This window comes from Melospiza melodia, chromosome 5 (assembly GCF_035770615.1).
Source record: "Melospiza melodia melodia isolate bMelMel2 chromosome 5, bMelMel2.pri, whole genome shotgun sequence".
NCBI lineage: Eukaryota > Metazoa > Chordata > Aves > Passeriformes > Passerellidae > Melospiza > Melospiza melodia.
In genome coordinates, this window is record NC_086198.1 from 27,266,435 (window position 1) to 27,284,577 (window position 18,143).

The window sequence follows — 18,143 nt, forward strand, 5'->3', positions numbered from 1 at the left end:
AACTGCTAATTATGGGTCCAGCCCCATTTTAGCTTTTTGGAATAGTAATGAGGAAGCTCTGAAAGCAGGGGAATGAACTGCAGCAGGTTATTTGTCATCACACACTGTGGTTTGAGGTTGGTTTTGTGGTGGCAGCGTGGAAGTGAGAGCTGGACAATTTAATTACCATCACTTCTTTTTATTTGTGCAGTGAATTATCTCTCAGCACTGTGTGGCTGCTCTCTCCTGTGGATGAAAGAAAGCTGATGGGATGTTCTTTGTTTATTTTGAAAGTGTGATTTAGGCCAAGTTTCTTGGACCTCTGTTTCCAGTTACAACCTGTAACTTTCAAACAGTAACAGAGAAGATGTAAAATTACTCAGAAATCAAAAATTAACTTTTTTAATTAGTCTTGATGAATCCTCACAGTCTCATTGGTTTAACTGGTTTCTTGACTGATGAAAGATGGCTGTTTTAAATTAATTTGGAAAATTTCACACACAGATCTGGCACTAGCTGTACTGAAATTGGCTTTGAAACTGCTAATTCAATTGAGAGATTCACCTAGAGAGCATGGCTTTGGCAATGCAGGATCATTCTCTGAAGGAAGACAGGATGAAAAGGATGGCACTTTCAGAAATGAAATTAGGTCAGTCTAATTGAACAGAGACCTTTCCTCTTCCCACCCTCATGGCTGTAAAATACATCCATCCATTACTTCACAATCTGAAGGGTTTGCATTGCTTATTTCTTACACAGCAAGTTTGAGGATCCAAGTGAAAGCCTAAATGTGTTGTTATCATTGTACTGTGATGTTCTATCCAGCTCTGGAAAAACAGGTTTTTGTCTCCTTCTAATGGACACCTGGTGGTCTGTTGGCTTTTCAGGGATCTGTGATAACAAGCAAGCACATGCTGCCATCCCACCTTAAACTTACTGTTTAGGGGTTTCTTGACCATCCAGGTTTTGAAGGGAGCGTGGAGGTTTAAAAGACATAAAAGGAAATCACTTCATCAAAAGAGGAGAGGAGAGGAGGTTTTGGTTCAGTGTTGCAGTCAAGTAGCAGGACATTCAGTAGTGTTGCTTAGTTCTCACTGTTTGCCCTCTTTGGAAAAGAGCAGGGCTTCATCCTGGCCAGAGTGGGTCCACGAGGGAATCCTGTGGGTCACACACATAAGCAGCTGCTGCCCAGCAATGAACCTGATGTAGGTGGGTATCTAAAATTCCAAATGTCAGGTCAGAGAAAGAGTATCAGCAGTGAACCTGTTCACAACACTGAATTCAACAGAGAATTGCTACCTCTGGGGCACTGCTTGCAGATGGAGGGGGTTTAATAGTTTTTCAGTATAAAGTGTAAAATGCAACTACTTTTCAGCTGTGCAATATTCCCCTGTAATAATCACTGCATATGTACCCATCAGAAAAACCACAGGGCTTTTGATGCTTTGAAATACTGTTTGTATGCTAAACTCCCTAGGAGGGAAGGACAGAAGTGTGGCCCTTCTCAATCTGTAATCCTGCTTGCAAATAAGAGGCTTAAATCTCCCCAAGTCACTGGCTCCATCTGTTGCTTTCTCTCCTCCTCTGCCAGTGTCTCGGAAAGCAGCACTGAAATCCTGGTCACAGATTGTTTTTTCTCACTTGAGAGGCCAGAGACCTGTCTGGATTATTTACAGACAATAATGGCAAACAGGTCTCAGGGCAAGTTTCAGTTCTTTTCATTCTCCTCCTAAATTTGTTCTGAATTTCCCTTCTTGTAGTTGTATGGCTTGCAAAGGGTGTTCAGCAGACATTCTCACTGTAGCAATGTCATGTCAAGCACCTGTCTCTTGAGCTGAGAATGCCAGGTTCAAGAAGTGCTTAGGTAATATTTTTCTGTGTGTTCTTATAGTGAGATAAAATTGGATGGTTTTACCTTTGTATTTTTCTTTCCTGTAGACAGCAAGAGGTACTCCCTGAATTTGCAGCCTTATGCCAGTACAGTGGCAGTTTTATAGGTAGTGAGTCAGCTGCAGCTTGAAAAAAAATTCTCAGGCTGAAATGTAACTAGAATAAAACCCAGAAATATTTTTCTAGGAAAGAAATGGAACAGCTACTTCTAAGAAGCTTAATACTTTGAAATGAAGACAGGAAGATTCATTGTTTTGATTACTTGATTGCCACAATAACCAAGAGATGAGGGGGAGCAAACTAGATATAAAAAAATTTGTGTCAATGTTCTGTACATTGACAAGACACTGCCTTTTGATTTCTCTTTTTAACAATCCTTACGTCATACATTCTTCAAACAAAACAAGTTTTTAAAGCCCCTCTTTTTGTGTTCAGTGAGTGCTCTTAATTCTCTTCCAGATTAATAGAAACATCCAATGTATTTTAGTCATTCTCTGAAATGGAAAAAGGGAAGGAGAAATCACATTATGCTTTGGTTCAGCTTGTTGGGAAGGTCAGGAGAAACTTGGAGATGCTTCATATTCTTGCCATAAGGGCTGGCACAGGCAGAGTTGGTGCTTGACCATGGATGTGTCCCTTTGGTGGGGGGCACAGCCACGCTCTGTCCTGTCAGGTGTCACTGTCTGCAGTAGCTCCTGCACCTGCCTGTTTTGACAGGAAAACTTACCTGGAAAAATGCACCCAGCCCACTTCCCACAGCCTGAGCACTTTGCTCTGTGGAGCCAGGCTGAGCAGCTCTCAGCCAGCAGCAGCAGCTGACCCCCTGATCCATTCAAAAATCAACCTTTTCCATCTTGGGTCTGTGGATGCCTCGGGCTCCATCATCTGCTGAGGTTGCTAATGGCTTTCTGTGGTCTGTAGCTGAGATTGCAGGGAAATTAATGCAGTTGTCTAATTGGGAACAAATTATTTAGAAGGAGAAAATCATAAAATGTGTGGAAATTTTTGGGCTTAGAAATGAGATATCTGCCCTTTTTCTCTGACAGTTCTCTGCGTTTTGAAGGGAGACAATGAAGTTCAGATGAAGGGCATTTTCTTACAGTAGGGGGAGTAAATGGTCAATTCATACAAAACTTATGAGGTAAGTAGTCTACTATAATGCAAAAAAATAGTTATGCCTGCAGGCATCCATTTATTTTAACGGACATCATTTGATTATCCAAAGAGATAAGAGATAGCATAGGCTGAAAGTGAAGTATGAGATTGTAAGAAGCAGAAAGCAGCCCAGGTCCTGATTTTGGACAGTCGTGAATTTAGCAGTAACAAGGGTCCTAACTTGCTGTCTCTTAGGTGGATGGTGGTCCCTAGTGTTGTGCTGTGGAGAGTATTTTTTATATAATATTTTCCTGATTGAACCAGTTAGGAAATCTGTAAGGAAAAAAGCCTCTGCAAAAATTCTTTTCTGTTCTGTCTGCTGTTTCACCATACATATGTCCAAAATGAGTTGTACTGATGTTAGACTTGTCCCCTGGCCTGGGGTGATAAAGGATGGGTGATGGAACCAAGGTAACAATTGGCTCTGCAACCACTAAAGCAGCATCACTATTACTGGCTCTGTAACTCTTATTCTTATTTTTTATTTGATGTTGTAACAGACATATATTAACCCTGGCTGACATCAGACATGTTGTCCAAACATACCTTGGAGAACTAATCCTCAGTTTAGATAAGATTATAGCATTCAGCAGAGGTTAAGTTTAGCTGCTTTTGAACCTGGCAGATTTGAAGACTGAAACTTGCTTAAGTGTCCAGATTATCTTAATATTTATATTGTCTAACTCTGGGAGTTTAACTTTGCTTCTTTGTTCTTACTGATTGCAGTTTATAAGTATCATTTCTGTATAGTGTCAGAGTGATAGTTTAGGGCATCTGTCAGTTCCTGTCATATTCTGTCCAGTTTAATGAAAACTGCTGTAGTTCAAGGTTACGAGTGTTTCTCTTGAGAAGTGGTGGAGAAACAAACAGTAATTTATAAAAATAAGGGAGATCAATACCAAGTATTGGTATGCTAATTAACAAAACATTAGTTGTTTAAGAATCTAGAGATTCATTCTAAAAGCCCAGAGATCATTTCCTCTGCAGTCACTCAGAGCTTTCCATTGTGTAACTGCTGTTCAAGGTAAACCCATTGAAGAGGTTTGAAATCCATCCCTCTTTACACAAATTAGTTTTATAGAGTATGTGCTACTTATTAAATTATCTCATCATGAACACATTAGAGAGGCATTTCCTTTCTGGATAAGATCATCCATTATACAAACTTCTCTTACTACCTGAAATCTGGAAGGCTTCAGATTTTTTATAGAAAACTTCTTGAGCCTTTGTCTCAAATGAAATTTTGTCCTCTTCCCCAGGCTGTCCTGTGTGTTTGTTTATTTATTTCCCCCCTATAATTTATATCTCTGATACCTCTCACACGCACACATCCCATTCCTGCTTCTTCCTCCAAAGTGGCACAGAGCAACGTCACTGACTGGACCAGCAAGGCAGCCTGGCAGGCAGCAGAACTCATGGACCTGAATATTTAGTTCGGAGGAAACACAAAGATCTTTTCCCAGCTTCAGGCAACATCCATGTATTTTAAGTGGCTTCTTTGACGGTGTAAGTACTTTTGCTGTCATTTGATAGTCTTTTGAAGGACCATTTTATGTCAGGTGTCCTCTGCCCCATTTTTGTGTAAAGCCCTGCTTTTTTCTTTGCTTACCAGGGCATTGAAAATGCAGCAGGAGTTTCTCCTGAAGAGGTTCACCTGAGCAGCTTTTCAAAGAGAGCGTAAAGCTCAGAGATCCTACACACAACTGCAGCCTCCTGAATGGTGTTTGCAAAATCTGGCTATTAAGTATGGCTCTGAAAACTCCAGCTTCTCATGTGATTATGGCTTGGCATAATGCTGAAGTAATAATCTTGTTTGGAAATGCTGCAGGTTCAGAAGTGAAAGAGAACAGGACAGTAATCCTGCACTCGTAACATATTCAAAATCCATGCAGCTCCAAAGATTACTGATTACATATTTTGTGGAGGAAGTAGCCCATTAGGATGAGTGACCTCAGGTTTGTAAACACTGATTTAGTTGTCAGATCTATTTTAGAATGCTCTAGAGATCCACACAGGTATCTCTGGTGTGAATGGACATGGTAAGAGGCTGATGACATATGCTGCCAGAGGAGAGTACTGTTACCAAAGTTAGTGAGCAATGCTGCTCCTAAAAAAAACCCCAGAAAACATTTATAGTTGGCTTGAGGGAGATGTCTAGTTGTTGATGTGGGCACTGGCACTAGGGTGTTGGTTTCCTACTTTTTTCCATTAAGGAAATGGGACTGAACTTTGGATGTCACAATGCCATATAAACTAAAGGGAAGATATGAAATCGCACAAGATGGAGGAAAACCTTGGACAAGTAACAAACACTGCTGTTTTCTGGGCAAGCCTGTATCTGCTTTTTGGCTTCAATTCAGAAGGAAGGGATCTGGAAACAGAACTCTGTAATACAATTTAATGCTGCAGAGTAAAAGCTCAAAGCTCTGACTTCTGTCTCTCTTTAAGTTAAAATACTTTGGAAAGCTTTGGCCCCAGTTCAGCAAAGCACTTAAGTCTATAAACCACCTTTTCTTGTTAATCTTGGTAGAACAATTCATGTGAATTATCCTAAACCAGAGCTCACTGATCCTCCTGATCCAGAAGCTTCATCATAGGTGAGAAGATGAGTTGATCAATCCTAAAAAGGCTGCTGATGCGATAGCGCTGCAGAAATTGAGTTCAGCAGCACTGAAAGCCTGGAGGGATGATATGTGTCACCCCAGGAGTTATTTAGCTACCAGCTTGCAGTTTGACAACAGAAATCTTGATTGATTTCCTACGTGCCACGTGGAAATTTCCAACTACTGCTGCTTTCCAGCTCACTTTCTGGGATGCTCTGGGACAGCATCTTCTGACAAAGATGCTCAGATGTTCCCCATGCTCCAGCATCTTCTGACAAAGATGCTCAGATGTTCTCCATGCTCAGTGTCTGTCCTCACAAATGTCTCAGAGCAGAAATGCTGCCTGCCTGCAGTCCTTTCACTTAAAATCCTGTGCCTCAGATTCCTCCATTTGGCACAGTTCAAATGAAGATGAAATTGAGCAAGCAAAGGAAGTATTCACATGGTACAGGAAAAAAAAACCTGTAATGGTAAAAACCAAAATGTAAAATTTCTCAAATATTTTCAGTAATTTAAGTCCACATTGGAAAAAAATCTCAAAAATGTACTGTAAATGCAAATCCTATATCAGAGCAGGGGATGTTCCCACATTTTGTTTTGGTCATTTTTCTGGCAGGAGTTTTACTCAGACACTCCAGCTCTTAAGTTTTCTAAAACTGAGCTGAATCTTGGCCAGGGAGAAGGGAGATTTTGATTTTTTTTTTTTTTTTAGCATGTATTAGCAACTGGGGACCAGCTGTGTTAAACTTATCTCCCATTCAATAAGCATCAGAATATATATTGACACAACATTAAAAAAAAGATTCAGGAATAATTCCTCCCCTCTTCCCACTTCAGGAGGAATCACATTATCAAATCCAAATCTTGAAGTTTCTATTAAGTTCTTTTTACACTTTCTTGATGCCAACAGGGATTTTGTTGCTAGTATCTTTGAAACCGAGGCTTATTTCAGCCTGGTAAAACAAAGTAAGTAATCAGCACTTGCACTTTGAAAGCACAACTTTGAATTATTTTTCATATGTTTTGTTCATTATGTTCTTAAGCCTGCACTGTAAATGTGGATTCCCAGTGTGAAATAACAGTAACAGTCCAAACCTTACTTTTTTTTGGAAAATCTTTCAGAAAAAAATGTTGTATATCTTATGCAGTTAAATAATAGCTATCTCATTTAAATAACATATAAATTATGTTTTACAATTGTATTACACTGCATATTGAATTAATGAAAAGGTTCAATTATTTCTTAATTAAATGTCCAGGCAAGGACAGTTCAATATTGCCTTCTCAAGGTAAGTAGAAAAATGTTCAAGATTTGTTTCCCAGACCATTTCCAAGATATCTGTCACTTGCAGAATTCCCAAACTGAAGTGACAGTAATGGCTGAGGCAGATTCCTGCTATTAGTGCAATGAGTATTATAAGCTTAAGCAGTTAACTTGAGGCAGGATGGGGTTCCTGTGACTTCCAAGCCTTCATAGCTTCCTTGGGGACAAATTATCTTCCAAGTGCTTGGTCATATTTTACTCTGGGTTTCCTTTCTAATGTCACTGGAAGAGACATATTAAGACCACAAGTGTTGGTATAAGGGACATTTCTATGGGTCCTGAGGGTTCCCAGAATAAACTCTGCCCATTTACAAGCATCACCAAATCAAAACAGTACCAATAATTACATAGCAGCCTGTACAAAGAGCATCTTGGATCCCTTTGCCTTGAAACCTGCAAATTTCACTGACGTTGGCACTTCACAGGTGGGAAGATGAGGTAGAAAAGAGAATCTTCATCTCTTGAAGAAAATGAAAGTTTGTGCCATAAGCAGAAGTCAAGGCCTGAAATGTGGCCATGTCACACAAATCAATGGCAGCTTGGCTCTGAGGAAGAGCTTTTCCCTTCTGCATGTGGCTGCTGGATTACCTTCATCTCCCTGACCTCACCCAAGGGTGTGGGTGGGACAGCAAAGCCTGCCAGGGGTCATCAGTGCTTTGCCTTCATTTCCAGGCACAACACAAGGAACATGACATCTGTGAAAATGTGAGTCACTTGGAAAGCTTTTGGCTCTGATTTGTCTGTAAAGATCATAACAGAGAAACATCTGCTTCCCACAGTCTGTTACCAATCTGCAGTGTGCTAATTATGGTGTGATACATTAAATGGACTTCTGAAGCAGTCTGCCCATAGGACAAGCATTCAGATGATTTAAAAACACTTTATTTAAAGGGGTTTTTTTGGTATTAAGTTGAGTATTTATTGAAAGCTTTTGAAAGTCTGAGTGTGCATGTGTGGATCTGTTCTCATAAGGGAAGGATTTTAGTCCTTGGTTTTAAAAAAGGGAGAGGGTACCACTGAAACTATTGTTACCTGACTTTATAATATAAGCCTTATTGCTTGTAGGATGTGTCACTCCACATTTGTTGAAGAAAATCAGAAGGGACAGATGGCATAACAGAGATCTGCAGATCAGAAGGATTTTAAGCCTTTGAGAGTAAAGACCCTTAAAATGAAGTCCTTAATCTTATGAGCTGCACATTGCAACAGATATGGAAATGCTGTTTGGCTTTGAATTGGCTGAAGTTCTGTAAGACACTGCTGTCAGAAGCTGAGATTGGGTTTTATTTAGTTTTTCAAATTTAGGGAACTAGTTCTGTGCTGATTCCAGCATACCCTCACTCAGTGTAAGCAAAGAACAGATGCATTGACAGGTCTGGACTGTGAATTCACCTCCAGCACAGTAATTTGTCCCTTGCAAACTCATCATCAGAATTCTTACACTTTATTCATGTGTCCTCTTTGGAATCTGTTCAGAGGAAGCAAAGGCAGCTGGCCTAAGAATTCTATACAGCTCCATGCAGCAGAGTGCATATTTACAGTTCTGGGGAATCTTTATCAGAAATGACCAAAACTACCACAAAGAAAAAATGTAGATGTGTGTCTCTACAACAGGAAGGTTAGATTGTCCTTTTTAAGGAGTACATCAGCAGATAGGCAAGAAAAGGCATGGAAAATTAAAATGTAGCATGAAAAAACAATCACAGTGACAATCATGGGCCAAACAGGATCATGCATGCCATGGTGTGTGTGGCATAGGAAGGGCTTTTCTCCCTGAGTTAGTACCTCTAGCCTTTATGGCTAAAAAGCAGGAGGTACACCTGAGTTAGGAATTCACAAAGGGGGCATAATAACACCTGACATTTTCAGATACATTTTTCCCTACTAATTTTGCAAATGCCTGATTGTGATCACTGCTAGACTGCTCTCTTTAAACTGCTCCTTTTCTGCTAAATAGCCCATTTGGCTCAAGGCTAGGAGTCCTAGGTATGATATTTCATTTGTTATTTCCTTTGTGTATTGCTGACCAAGAAGGCTGCAAATTTCAGCTGAGTGTTTGTGTTGTGGTGATCACCAGGTACAGGAAGAGCCATTGGAGCCCAAACCTGAAGGGCTCTGGGGAGGCAGATGTCCTGCAATGAAAGTGTAGCCACCTGTCCCACAGCCCCAGGCAGCAGAACTTCTGCTTCAATAATAGCACTGCACAGAACTGGAAGCTCAAAAGAAGGTGTGAAAATAGAAAATGCTATTTGTTCAGGCAGAGCTGTTGCTAAACTACAGTCAGTGTTCCTACAGAACTCAGTCTTGGCTCAGGATAAAACAGCATCACATCTTTTGAAGCTTTTTCACCCAGGACTTGAGAGAGTGTGCAGTATGAAAGTGCAAACCAAGATAATATGATGGTGAAAAAGGTGTTGATGTCTTTGATATCTTCTTGAACACAGCCTGTGCCCTAGCTGGAGTGCATCATGTACATGCTGCCATCATCTTCAGGTTAAGCTGCAGATGTCTCCTCTGTTCAGCTTCCAGTGGGAGCCATGGGTGAGCTGGGCTGGAGTGTTTGGGCATCCTCTCCATGGCTGTACAGAGAATCTACAGCTGCTGAATTTAGCTTGTTGTCCCCAGGATTTCCAGTTCTTTTTGAAAGCCATTGTAGCTTGCTTTGATATGATTGCTTCCTCCACTCCCCAGGAGCAATGGCTGTCTCTGCTTTTCACTGAGAGCAGCTCAACACTCTTCTTTGAGCGCAAAAATATCTGATATTGTGGCTCAGTGGTAGATAACAGCATCTCTGCTGAAAGCACCTGCTGGAAATGGCTGTCAGAGCATCCACTGAGGCTTCTGAGGGCTCATGTCAGATTACTGTCTCTGCTGCTTTCAAGCAATTTTTCTTTACTCTTGTTTCTGGGGCTTTAACAGACCTTAACAGCTACCACTGCTCATCCTGCAGAAATAGTGTGTGAGAAATGAGGGTAGTCCTGTCAAACTAAAATAATGATGTCACATTAGGGAGAGAGGGGAAGTTTGTTTATTTTTTAGAATGCTATTCAGGCAAGTACCTCCCTATGAATGTTATTTCTGAAAATACCACACCAGGCTTTTATAGAGATCCTACTTTGGCCCAACTTTTCTCTACCATTAAGATATCCTCCAAAGCCCATTCCTCTCTAAATTCCTGTCTTCCTAGCCAACAAGAAATGCAAAAAGCTGCTACATTCTAGACAGAGGTTATGCCACTCTTTCCACATGGACTTTGTGGTCTGTTTATATTGGATTGATATTACAAAACTGAAGATCCCAAATGACCTGTTTTCTCACTGGTTTATGCTAGTGACATATGCTAATGTTTATGCTAATACATCACTTAAAAATGGTAACTGCCATTTTTAAGTGATGCATTTTGAAAATGGTTATTGGGTGAGTGATAAGGAAAAAAGAACTTCATGATTCTGATTGTTCACCTTGAGAAAGTAATGGGAAACTTCTGTTGCTAAAACAATTTAATTTTTCTTCTAGTTTACGTTCATGAAGCATTGAGTGTTACAGGAATTACCTGAGATCCCTAGTTCAGGTTTCACCAGGTCAGTGTCACACAGACAAAAGGCAGGATTTGAGCTTTAAGATAAGCAAAGAACAGTACGAAAGCTGCAAGAGTAATAAAGCTATTTGAAAATAAAACACTAAAAAATTATTCTTTCTTGATTAATCTGCCATATTTTGGGGTAAAATATTTTCTTTTCTGGCCTCCTCTTTTATTGAACCAGAGAAGGCACTTCTAGTTTGTTATTGGTTTCCTGCCTATAAGCAGCATCTTCTACATGTCTGGTTTGTCTTTCCACATGTCACAGATTTCCTGTTTGTGTTCTGCTGTTGCAGTGGGAGGGAAATCCAAATTCTAAGTATTTTTTCCCTTTGCTATGAGTTATCAAATTCAGGAATAGAAATCAAAACACTAAGCTGTGTTTTATCTAGCAGTACAGTGATAAAAAGAAGAGGCCAACAGCAAGGAGGCAGAATTTGCAAGAGGCAGACAAGTATGTGTTAGCAAAAACTAAAAAAGTTTGCATTGCATTGGCAATACCTCCCAGAGCTGCAAAGATCTGAAGTGTCATAGCAGATGAGATTAAAATTCAAGTCAGTGCCAAATAGCAGATGTTGGAATGAAGAATTCCAGCACAGATGAGGTTGACTTTATTGTGAGCGGCCAGGAGGAAAAGCAAGATTTTAATCTTAATGGTTCAAGAAAACAGATGCTTATTGCATAGCAGGAGTTAGGGAATTGCACTTTTATGCAGTTGAAGTCCTATAGGAACATGTAAAGGAGTTTTGCTCTTGGGTTTCTGGTGACAGAGAGATTGAGCCTGAGAAGGATCCAGTTGTTCTTTCTCAACTTGCCCAGGTTATTCCTCTGACACACATGATTAGAGTCCAGCGTCACCAGACTGGGAGCATCAGCAATCTGACAGAGCGTTGGCAAACCCTGTTTCTTCATCTGAAACAACGTGATGTGCCACCTTCAGTGGTTGTGACAGTACCCTAAATTGTTGCAAGAAACAAGTGGGCAAAGATTTTAAAGTCTTTCTTGAAGATTAGAGCAGCAACATGCAAACAAGCTGAGGTGAAGAGAAGAGAGGAAGAAATCCTAAACTTTGCAATTTTCCATCCAGCCTGTTAATAAGGGGGAGAACTGATGGAGTTCTGAGATGTTGTTTGTGCTAAAAGTTTATCAGAGTGGAGCAGGGGAGAAAGTGGGGAGACAGGAAGACAGGCAGCTGAATTACAACACAAGGGGAAATGTACAGGAGCTACACATGGGAGCATGAATGTAGAATAATTAGAAATGTGGCAAAGCTTGACACAAGTTTGTATTCTTATCTAGAGAGTTTTGCTATGTCCCACTTCATGGGGAGAGACAAAGGTGAATGCTTAATAGTCCATATCAAAGTCCTCATGAAAAACCAGTCTGTGTCCAGGACTTGCATGAGCTGGTGACTGGTAAAATCCCAAGCAAGGTTGCCATGCTTCCCCTTAGGATAACATTTAGGGGAGCAGCTCCTCTCATTGAACACAAAGTCCTGTCTACTTTGACTTCAGCTGCTCTTTACCAGGTACCATAGTTTTATGCCTAGAGCTCTTTCTGTAATCGAGATTCCTCTCTGCTACATTCTTTTGAGCTGATACATCAATTAATGCTAGGATTAATTTTCAGCTGTTAAGTCTGAAAGCCAAATATTGAGGGTTTATGTTCAGATTTATACGGGCAGAGTACAATGTTCTGCTTTCACCCTTCACATTCTGAATAAAATCAGGACATCCCTCCTGGCATGTAGCTGCATCTGGAGGAGTTGCAGGAGCTGCAGTCTGATTGCTGTCTTAGATGTTATCTTTGGAGTTTGGGTGCCTGGGGAGAGGGAGTGAATGAAGATTAAACGTTCAGCTCATAAACTTTTGAACCAGTACTTAAGCTACAACTGTTATTTGTAACATCTGATTGATTTTATATATCTATGTCAAACACAGCTGATTTGGAAGGGAAGGTTTGAGTGTTGTTTTTCCTCATATTTTCAATGTCCTTCATGTTTTCACCATTGGAATTTGCCTTCTCCAATTGGTCTGGCACCCCAAGCCCTTTTCCCCTAGATGTTCTGAGTCTCTATTATTGCACAAAGACAGAGCTTGGGGTGACTATACTAAATGTTGTATGAAATGTATCTATTTTTAAAGTTTAGGGAAACTACTTCCAAACTGTTTTTATCCTGATTCTATGGCAATAAGAGCAGCTGACTTCTCCTGCTCGCTCTGTGTGGGCTGTGAAAAGAAATGTAATCACTCCTTTCACTAGTAACTTTCCAAAAGGTTTTTGGTAGGAAAGCTGTTACACACCTACACACTTTCCATGTGAGAAATATCACAGCTGTCCTACTCAAGGGCTGCTGCAGCCAGCCCGCCAGGGAATGTACAAACCATGGAAATGGCCTTTCAGGATCACATCTCTCTGTTCTCAGGGACACCAGGAAAATGTGCACTTTGGCTTTATTATGTTTGTATAACCTTGGCAACATAGAAATGTGGCTTTGCTCTTATTTCAAGTTGCATTTGTGTGGTGGTGTGGGAAGCTTTGCAAGAGTCCTTGTCTTCTGTGAGTAATTTGGGGTGTTTGTCCAAGCCACTCTTTTGTTTTATGTGAATCTTCACTGGTTTTAAGGAAGCATAGGAAAGAACTGTGTGTGCTGACAGAGCAACTGTGGTGACCAGACCACATTTTATGGTTACACAGTGTGGGTCAGTACAAAAACACACCTGCTCAAGGTGGTCTCTGTCCATCCAGGCTCAGAGCCAGATGGCTTTGAGCCTGCAGCCTGACCACTGCTGAGGAACACGTTTCATGCTGGTGGCTCAGTGAGCAGCTGCAGGTTGTCCCTGGGAGGGCAGAACAGCTGGAGCCCCAGGTGAGGGGCTGTGACCTTGCACCAACCCTCTGCACAACAAAGGGCAAGGGCAACTGTGGCAGGAAAGTTTCCTTAGCACCATTAACCAATTTATTGGCCAACATATAAACCCACAGGGAGTGGTAAAATGCGGCATCCTGAGGTGAGGCTTGTCCCAGCTTTTTTCAGGCCTTTGATTTTCAGTGTGTGGCTTTTTATCACCTAGAGATGGATTTTTTTTCACGAAGTTGGTAGGTTTCCTTTGAACTTAGGTCAGCTTTTAGTACCATCTGTCATCTTCTGCAGTGAGTTCCATGTGTCATGTTCTCCTGTTGATATTTGACCTGGCTCTTGGTAGTTTGACTGACAGCTCAGTAGTTATTGTTTGTGAGCTGTCACTCGAACTAACTGTGATTTTGGAGATCTGCTGCCTCACATTGCAATAATTTCCCAGGTTCCTACATGGAAAACCTGTATGGGCAGTCTCTTAAGGCCAAGGATGAACACAGTGACTAAGAGGGAACATGCAGTCTTGGAAAGGTCCAGTCAGCTGGGTGGATTTGTAGGACCAGCCTTTTAATACAATTCTGGCTCTCGGGCTCATTTCAAACTTGTGATTTTACTCTGTAATCAGCATTTTTGTTTGCTTGGGGTTTTTTCCCTAAGAATCTGAACACATCTCTATTTCCTGCTCTTCGAATGTGACAATGATGTGAACTTTCAATGTAAATGTGGCACTTTTATGAAAATATTTCTGTTAATCTGATAATTTCATTGTAAATTCATCTGTAGTATTTCATGTTGGCTTGACAGAACTTGGAAAGCATGACCCAGCCTTTCTGCTGGCTGATCACAAAAAGCCTGATTTAAACTCACTGAAATGAACATGCTTCCTTTCCATCCAATCTATCCTTCCTGACTTCACACATAACCTCTTTACCAAGAGACAATTCCCAATGCCAATCAGAGAGTGACATTATTCACAGAAACTTCCCACTTAGCAAGGAGAAGGGACGAAAGAGCTGGGCCAGCTGAAAGTTTGTCTGAACTACTTGGAGAATCAACCTCTTGGAAGTTCTTTTAGCCTCTCATTATTACCAGCATCATGAAATACATAATCATTTGGTGAAACAGAAGTACCTCTGTTCTCAAATATCTAGTAATCTGCTACAGTACTATTGCAATATCTCTTATTTTGGACTCAATAGTACCTGAAAAATCAATGTGGGCTTTTCTTTCAGTCTTGTAATGGGAGGGGTTTTACTATAAATCCTAATAGCTACTCAGCTGTGGACCTCCCTTTTGGAATTGACAACTTTTAACCAAACAGGCCACTTGAGGAGATGGCCAGAGGTCAAAGCAGCACAGTGAGCTCTTTCAGAAGTGCAGTGATCTGACAGCGGCCACTGACATCAAAGGAAGCTTCCTGCTGCTCTGATCTCTCTAATAGGTTATGTAAATACCACCCTCCACAGGAGAGTAATTTCTTAATGCTGTTTCAAATGCCTGATATCTCTCAGTTCCCTGAGATAGTTGCAGCTGTCAGGAGGCTGCACCTGATTTCATAATTTCTGTTCCATTTTTACCAACTGCATGTGCCCTGGCTTTAATTTGAACATCTCTTTAAAAAGATATTATTAAAAACAAAGTTGGACATTCTTCTGTTTTTCCAGCAGACCACAGAGAGGAATTCAGCAAGGAAGTGTGCCTGATGGAAGGTCTGATAATTTTTAATTTTCTTCATTGAGTACTTGCCTTCATTTCCAATTCTAGCCCCATCTTCCTCTGGAGCTGCACGTCCTTGTATTTTCTGCCAAGGTATTGGAACTCTTTGTATGATCAATCCTTTTCACATTAGGCTTTAAATTCTGTGCCTCCCCAAACTTTCAGCAATTGGACTCACTAACAGAAGTTTGTCATCTAATTTTAGGTTTCTGCCTTCCAAACAGCAACCAAAGTTTACTTTGGTTTTGTATGTTGAATAGCTACTCATCCATTTTGTTCAGCTTGATCTGAACAGAGCCTTTAAACAGATTTGTGCACTTTGACTCATTCAAACTGAGGTGAGATCTGAAATCTTCCAGGTCAGAGAGCCTTTGACAGAGCATTGTCTGCCAAGCATGTGTTTCTGAGCCCTAACTCAAGCATTATTTCCAAACCTGCAGTAGTTCTAGCAGGTGGGAAGCTGATGCTGATTTGTGATACCAGTTTAAACTGAAAGTTGGCATGTAAGGCTTGGAAAAGACATCTTTTCATGGGGGGATTTTTGCAGGATTGAAGATCCAACCCAGCCCAAGTTCCCTGTGCAACTTTGACTCTGTCTTTTCTGTCTCTGTCAGCTTTACAGGCTGGACTGCTTCTCAGTGCTTAATAACCTCCTAACCCAGCTGGGCAGTTAATTTATGCTGTAATTGATATGCTGCTGCTTAAATGAGAGTGAGTGGGAGGACTGGCTCATCCTGAAGAAAGCCAGGGTTTCTTCCGTCACACTTGGCTGCTGCTCCTGGAGCTTTTTTCCTCTTTCCCTGGGGTTCTTAAACAAATTACAGTTCCCAGATTTCTGGGCTCTGAGACACATGAATCTACAACTCACTGTGAGTTGTAGATTCAAGGCTGAGCAGACAGTGTTTGTTAAACACTGTTGGTTTGTTAAAACCTCCTTTGTAGTACGATAAAAGGCAAGCATAGTTGGTCTGTTTTCTCAAGGTGCTGCCTGGTCACATTTTCCTTTTCACAGAAGCCCTCAAAAGTGATCATTTCCTTTGTACACCTGCAGTCAAAAAGAGGGGTGGCTCTGAAGGAGACTTGTGTAAGAACAGGATTGTTGAGGTTGGAAAAGACCTCTGAGCTCATAGAGTCCAACATCAACCTACCACCACTGTGCACACCTTCAAACCATGTCCTCAAGCTCCACATCTGAGGTTGTAAATGGGATGGAAAAACACGTGCATTTCAAGTGCTGAAAGGGCAAAACACATAATTTGTCATCAGTACGACACATCATGGAATGTGGAAACAGGTGGAATCTTAGCCAGGCAGTGAAAAATTAGGAATTTTGTAAGAGGAGAAAAAAGTCTGCATTACTTGATTTTAGCTGGTTTCCTCCATTTTCCAGATTCACGTGGGATCTCTTTCTCTGGCCATTCAAATCACATTGCATAGAATGGAAAGGCACCTTCTGAATAGAGATCAGCAGTCTGAAGGTGAATTCTCACCTTGTTACCTCAAAGATGAAGCTTGTTTGGTACAGTTTTAGCATGGCTATTGAGCTACAGCATTCACAACCATTCCAAAGGATAGGGACAGGAGCCTGGCTATTGGTGAAAGTTGATGCACAGAGCTATTTGTGTTATCTTTGCTCTATGGAATTGCTCTCACAGGGCAAAATGCATAGAACCATGACATAACGTGCTATTTTATATACATATACAGCTTTTCAAACTATTAAAAACAGCAACTGCATAGAACATATTAATTCTGTCCTGAATCTCACCTTGAAACCAAGTCACTGATTAGTACAGTCAGTCTATGCCAGTACAGTCTGCAATGATTTTCCACAGCAGTTCAGCTGAGGGACACTGTGGTGTTATTGCACACAGGGAACAGGCCCTGCAAGAGATAACATGAGCTTAGCAGGGGCAGAACTGCAGTGCCTGACTCTGGTGCAGAGACCAAGGCCCATCTTTGCCAGCTGAAACACTTGGTGGATTTTCCAGATGATGAAATCCACTTAATAGATCATTCCATTTTGTAAAAGGAGGAAAGTTTTGATAGAAATAACAAGAAAGGATTTTTTTTCTTTCTTCCTAAATCAGCCAGCATTAGTGTCTCTTGGCTTATCCTTATGAAAAGTATTGCTGGCATGAAAGATAGAAAGTTCCTGTGCTAATGAGGGTACAAAAATAGAGTTTAGCTCAGGGCTAAATCCTGAAAGCTGGAAAGCATTTGAGTCTTGTGCTAAATTGAACAGAAGGTGCTCAGCAGGTCTTAGTATCTGGCCTTTACTGAACAGCAGGAGCCTGGCCTGACTGACATAAGGTGGGCTTAGTGTGCTCTAAAGGGCTTTGTTCTCCCCTTGATGGGTGTGTAAAGCTTGGCTTTGGTCACTCACAGCACAGTGAAGAGATCACTCATGTAAACAGCTTGGGAAGCTCTGTAGGTGTTGAAAGATAATGATTTGGCAGTGGAGAAAAGGAACTTCTCTGCAGCCACTGCCCCAGAAAAGTATTGATTGATGCCTTCTCCATAATTAAAGAGTGAGCTACCTTGGGTGATACACATCCAGTCACTGCTTTTACCCAGTGCCAGTTCTGGTTCTGTGCTGGGACTACAAAGCACTATGTTCATGAATCCATGCATGCTCCCCTGCTCCAAAACACCAAAACACAGCCTCTTGGGACAGATGATGACAGATGATGAGAACTTGTCAGCTTCCTTTGAAGTCAGTGTGGTAGTTGTGTATTGCCTTGTCTGAGCGTTTGGCCTAATGAAACTGAATTTATAGTGGAATAACACACCTCCTGGTACTGAGACCCTTTAGGAGTTTGCAGGCTGACCTGGCCAACAGCCTTAGGAGTTCTCCTCTATTTGTTAAGTTCTTTTTCATATACACTGCTCTGACATTAAGCCCAGCTCCTGGGACAACAGCCACGAACCATGAATGTTAGTTACAGGACTGAAGCCATGATTTTGTAGCAGAAAAATCTACATTGAGAGGATATAGGCTTTCTCTTTTCACACATCTGCTTTTCAGATTTCTTATTG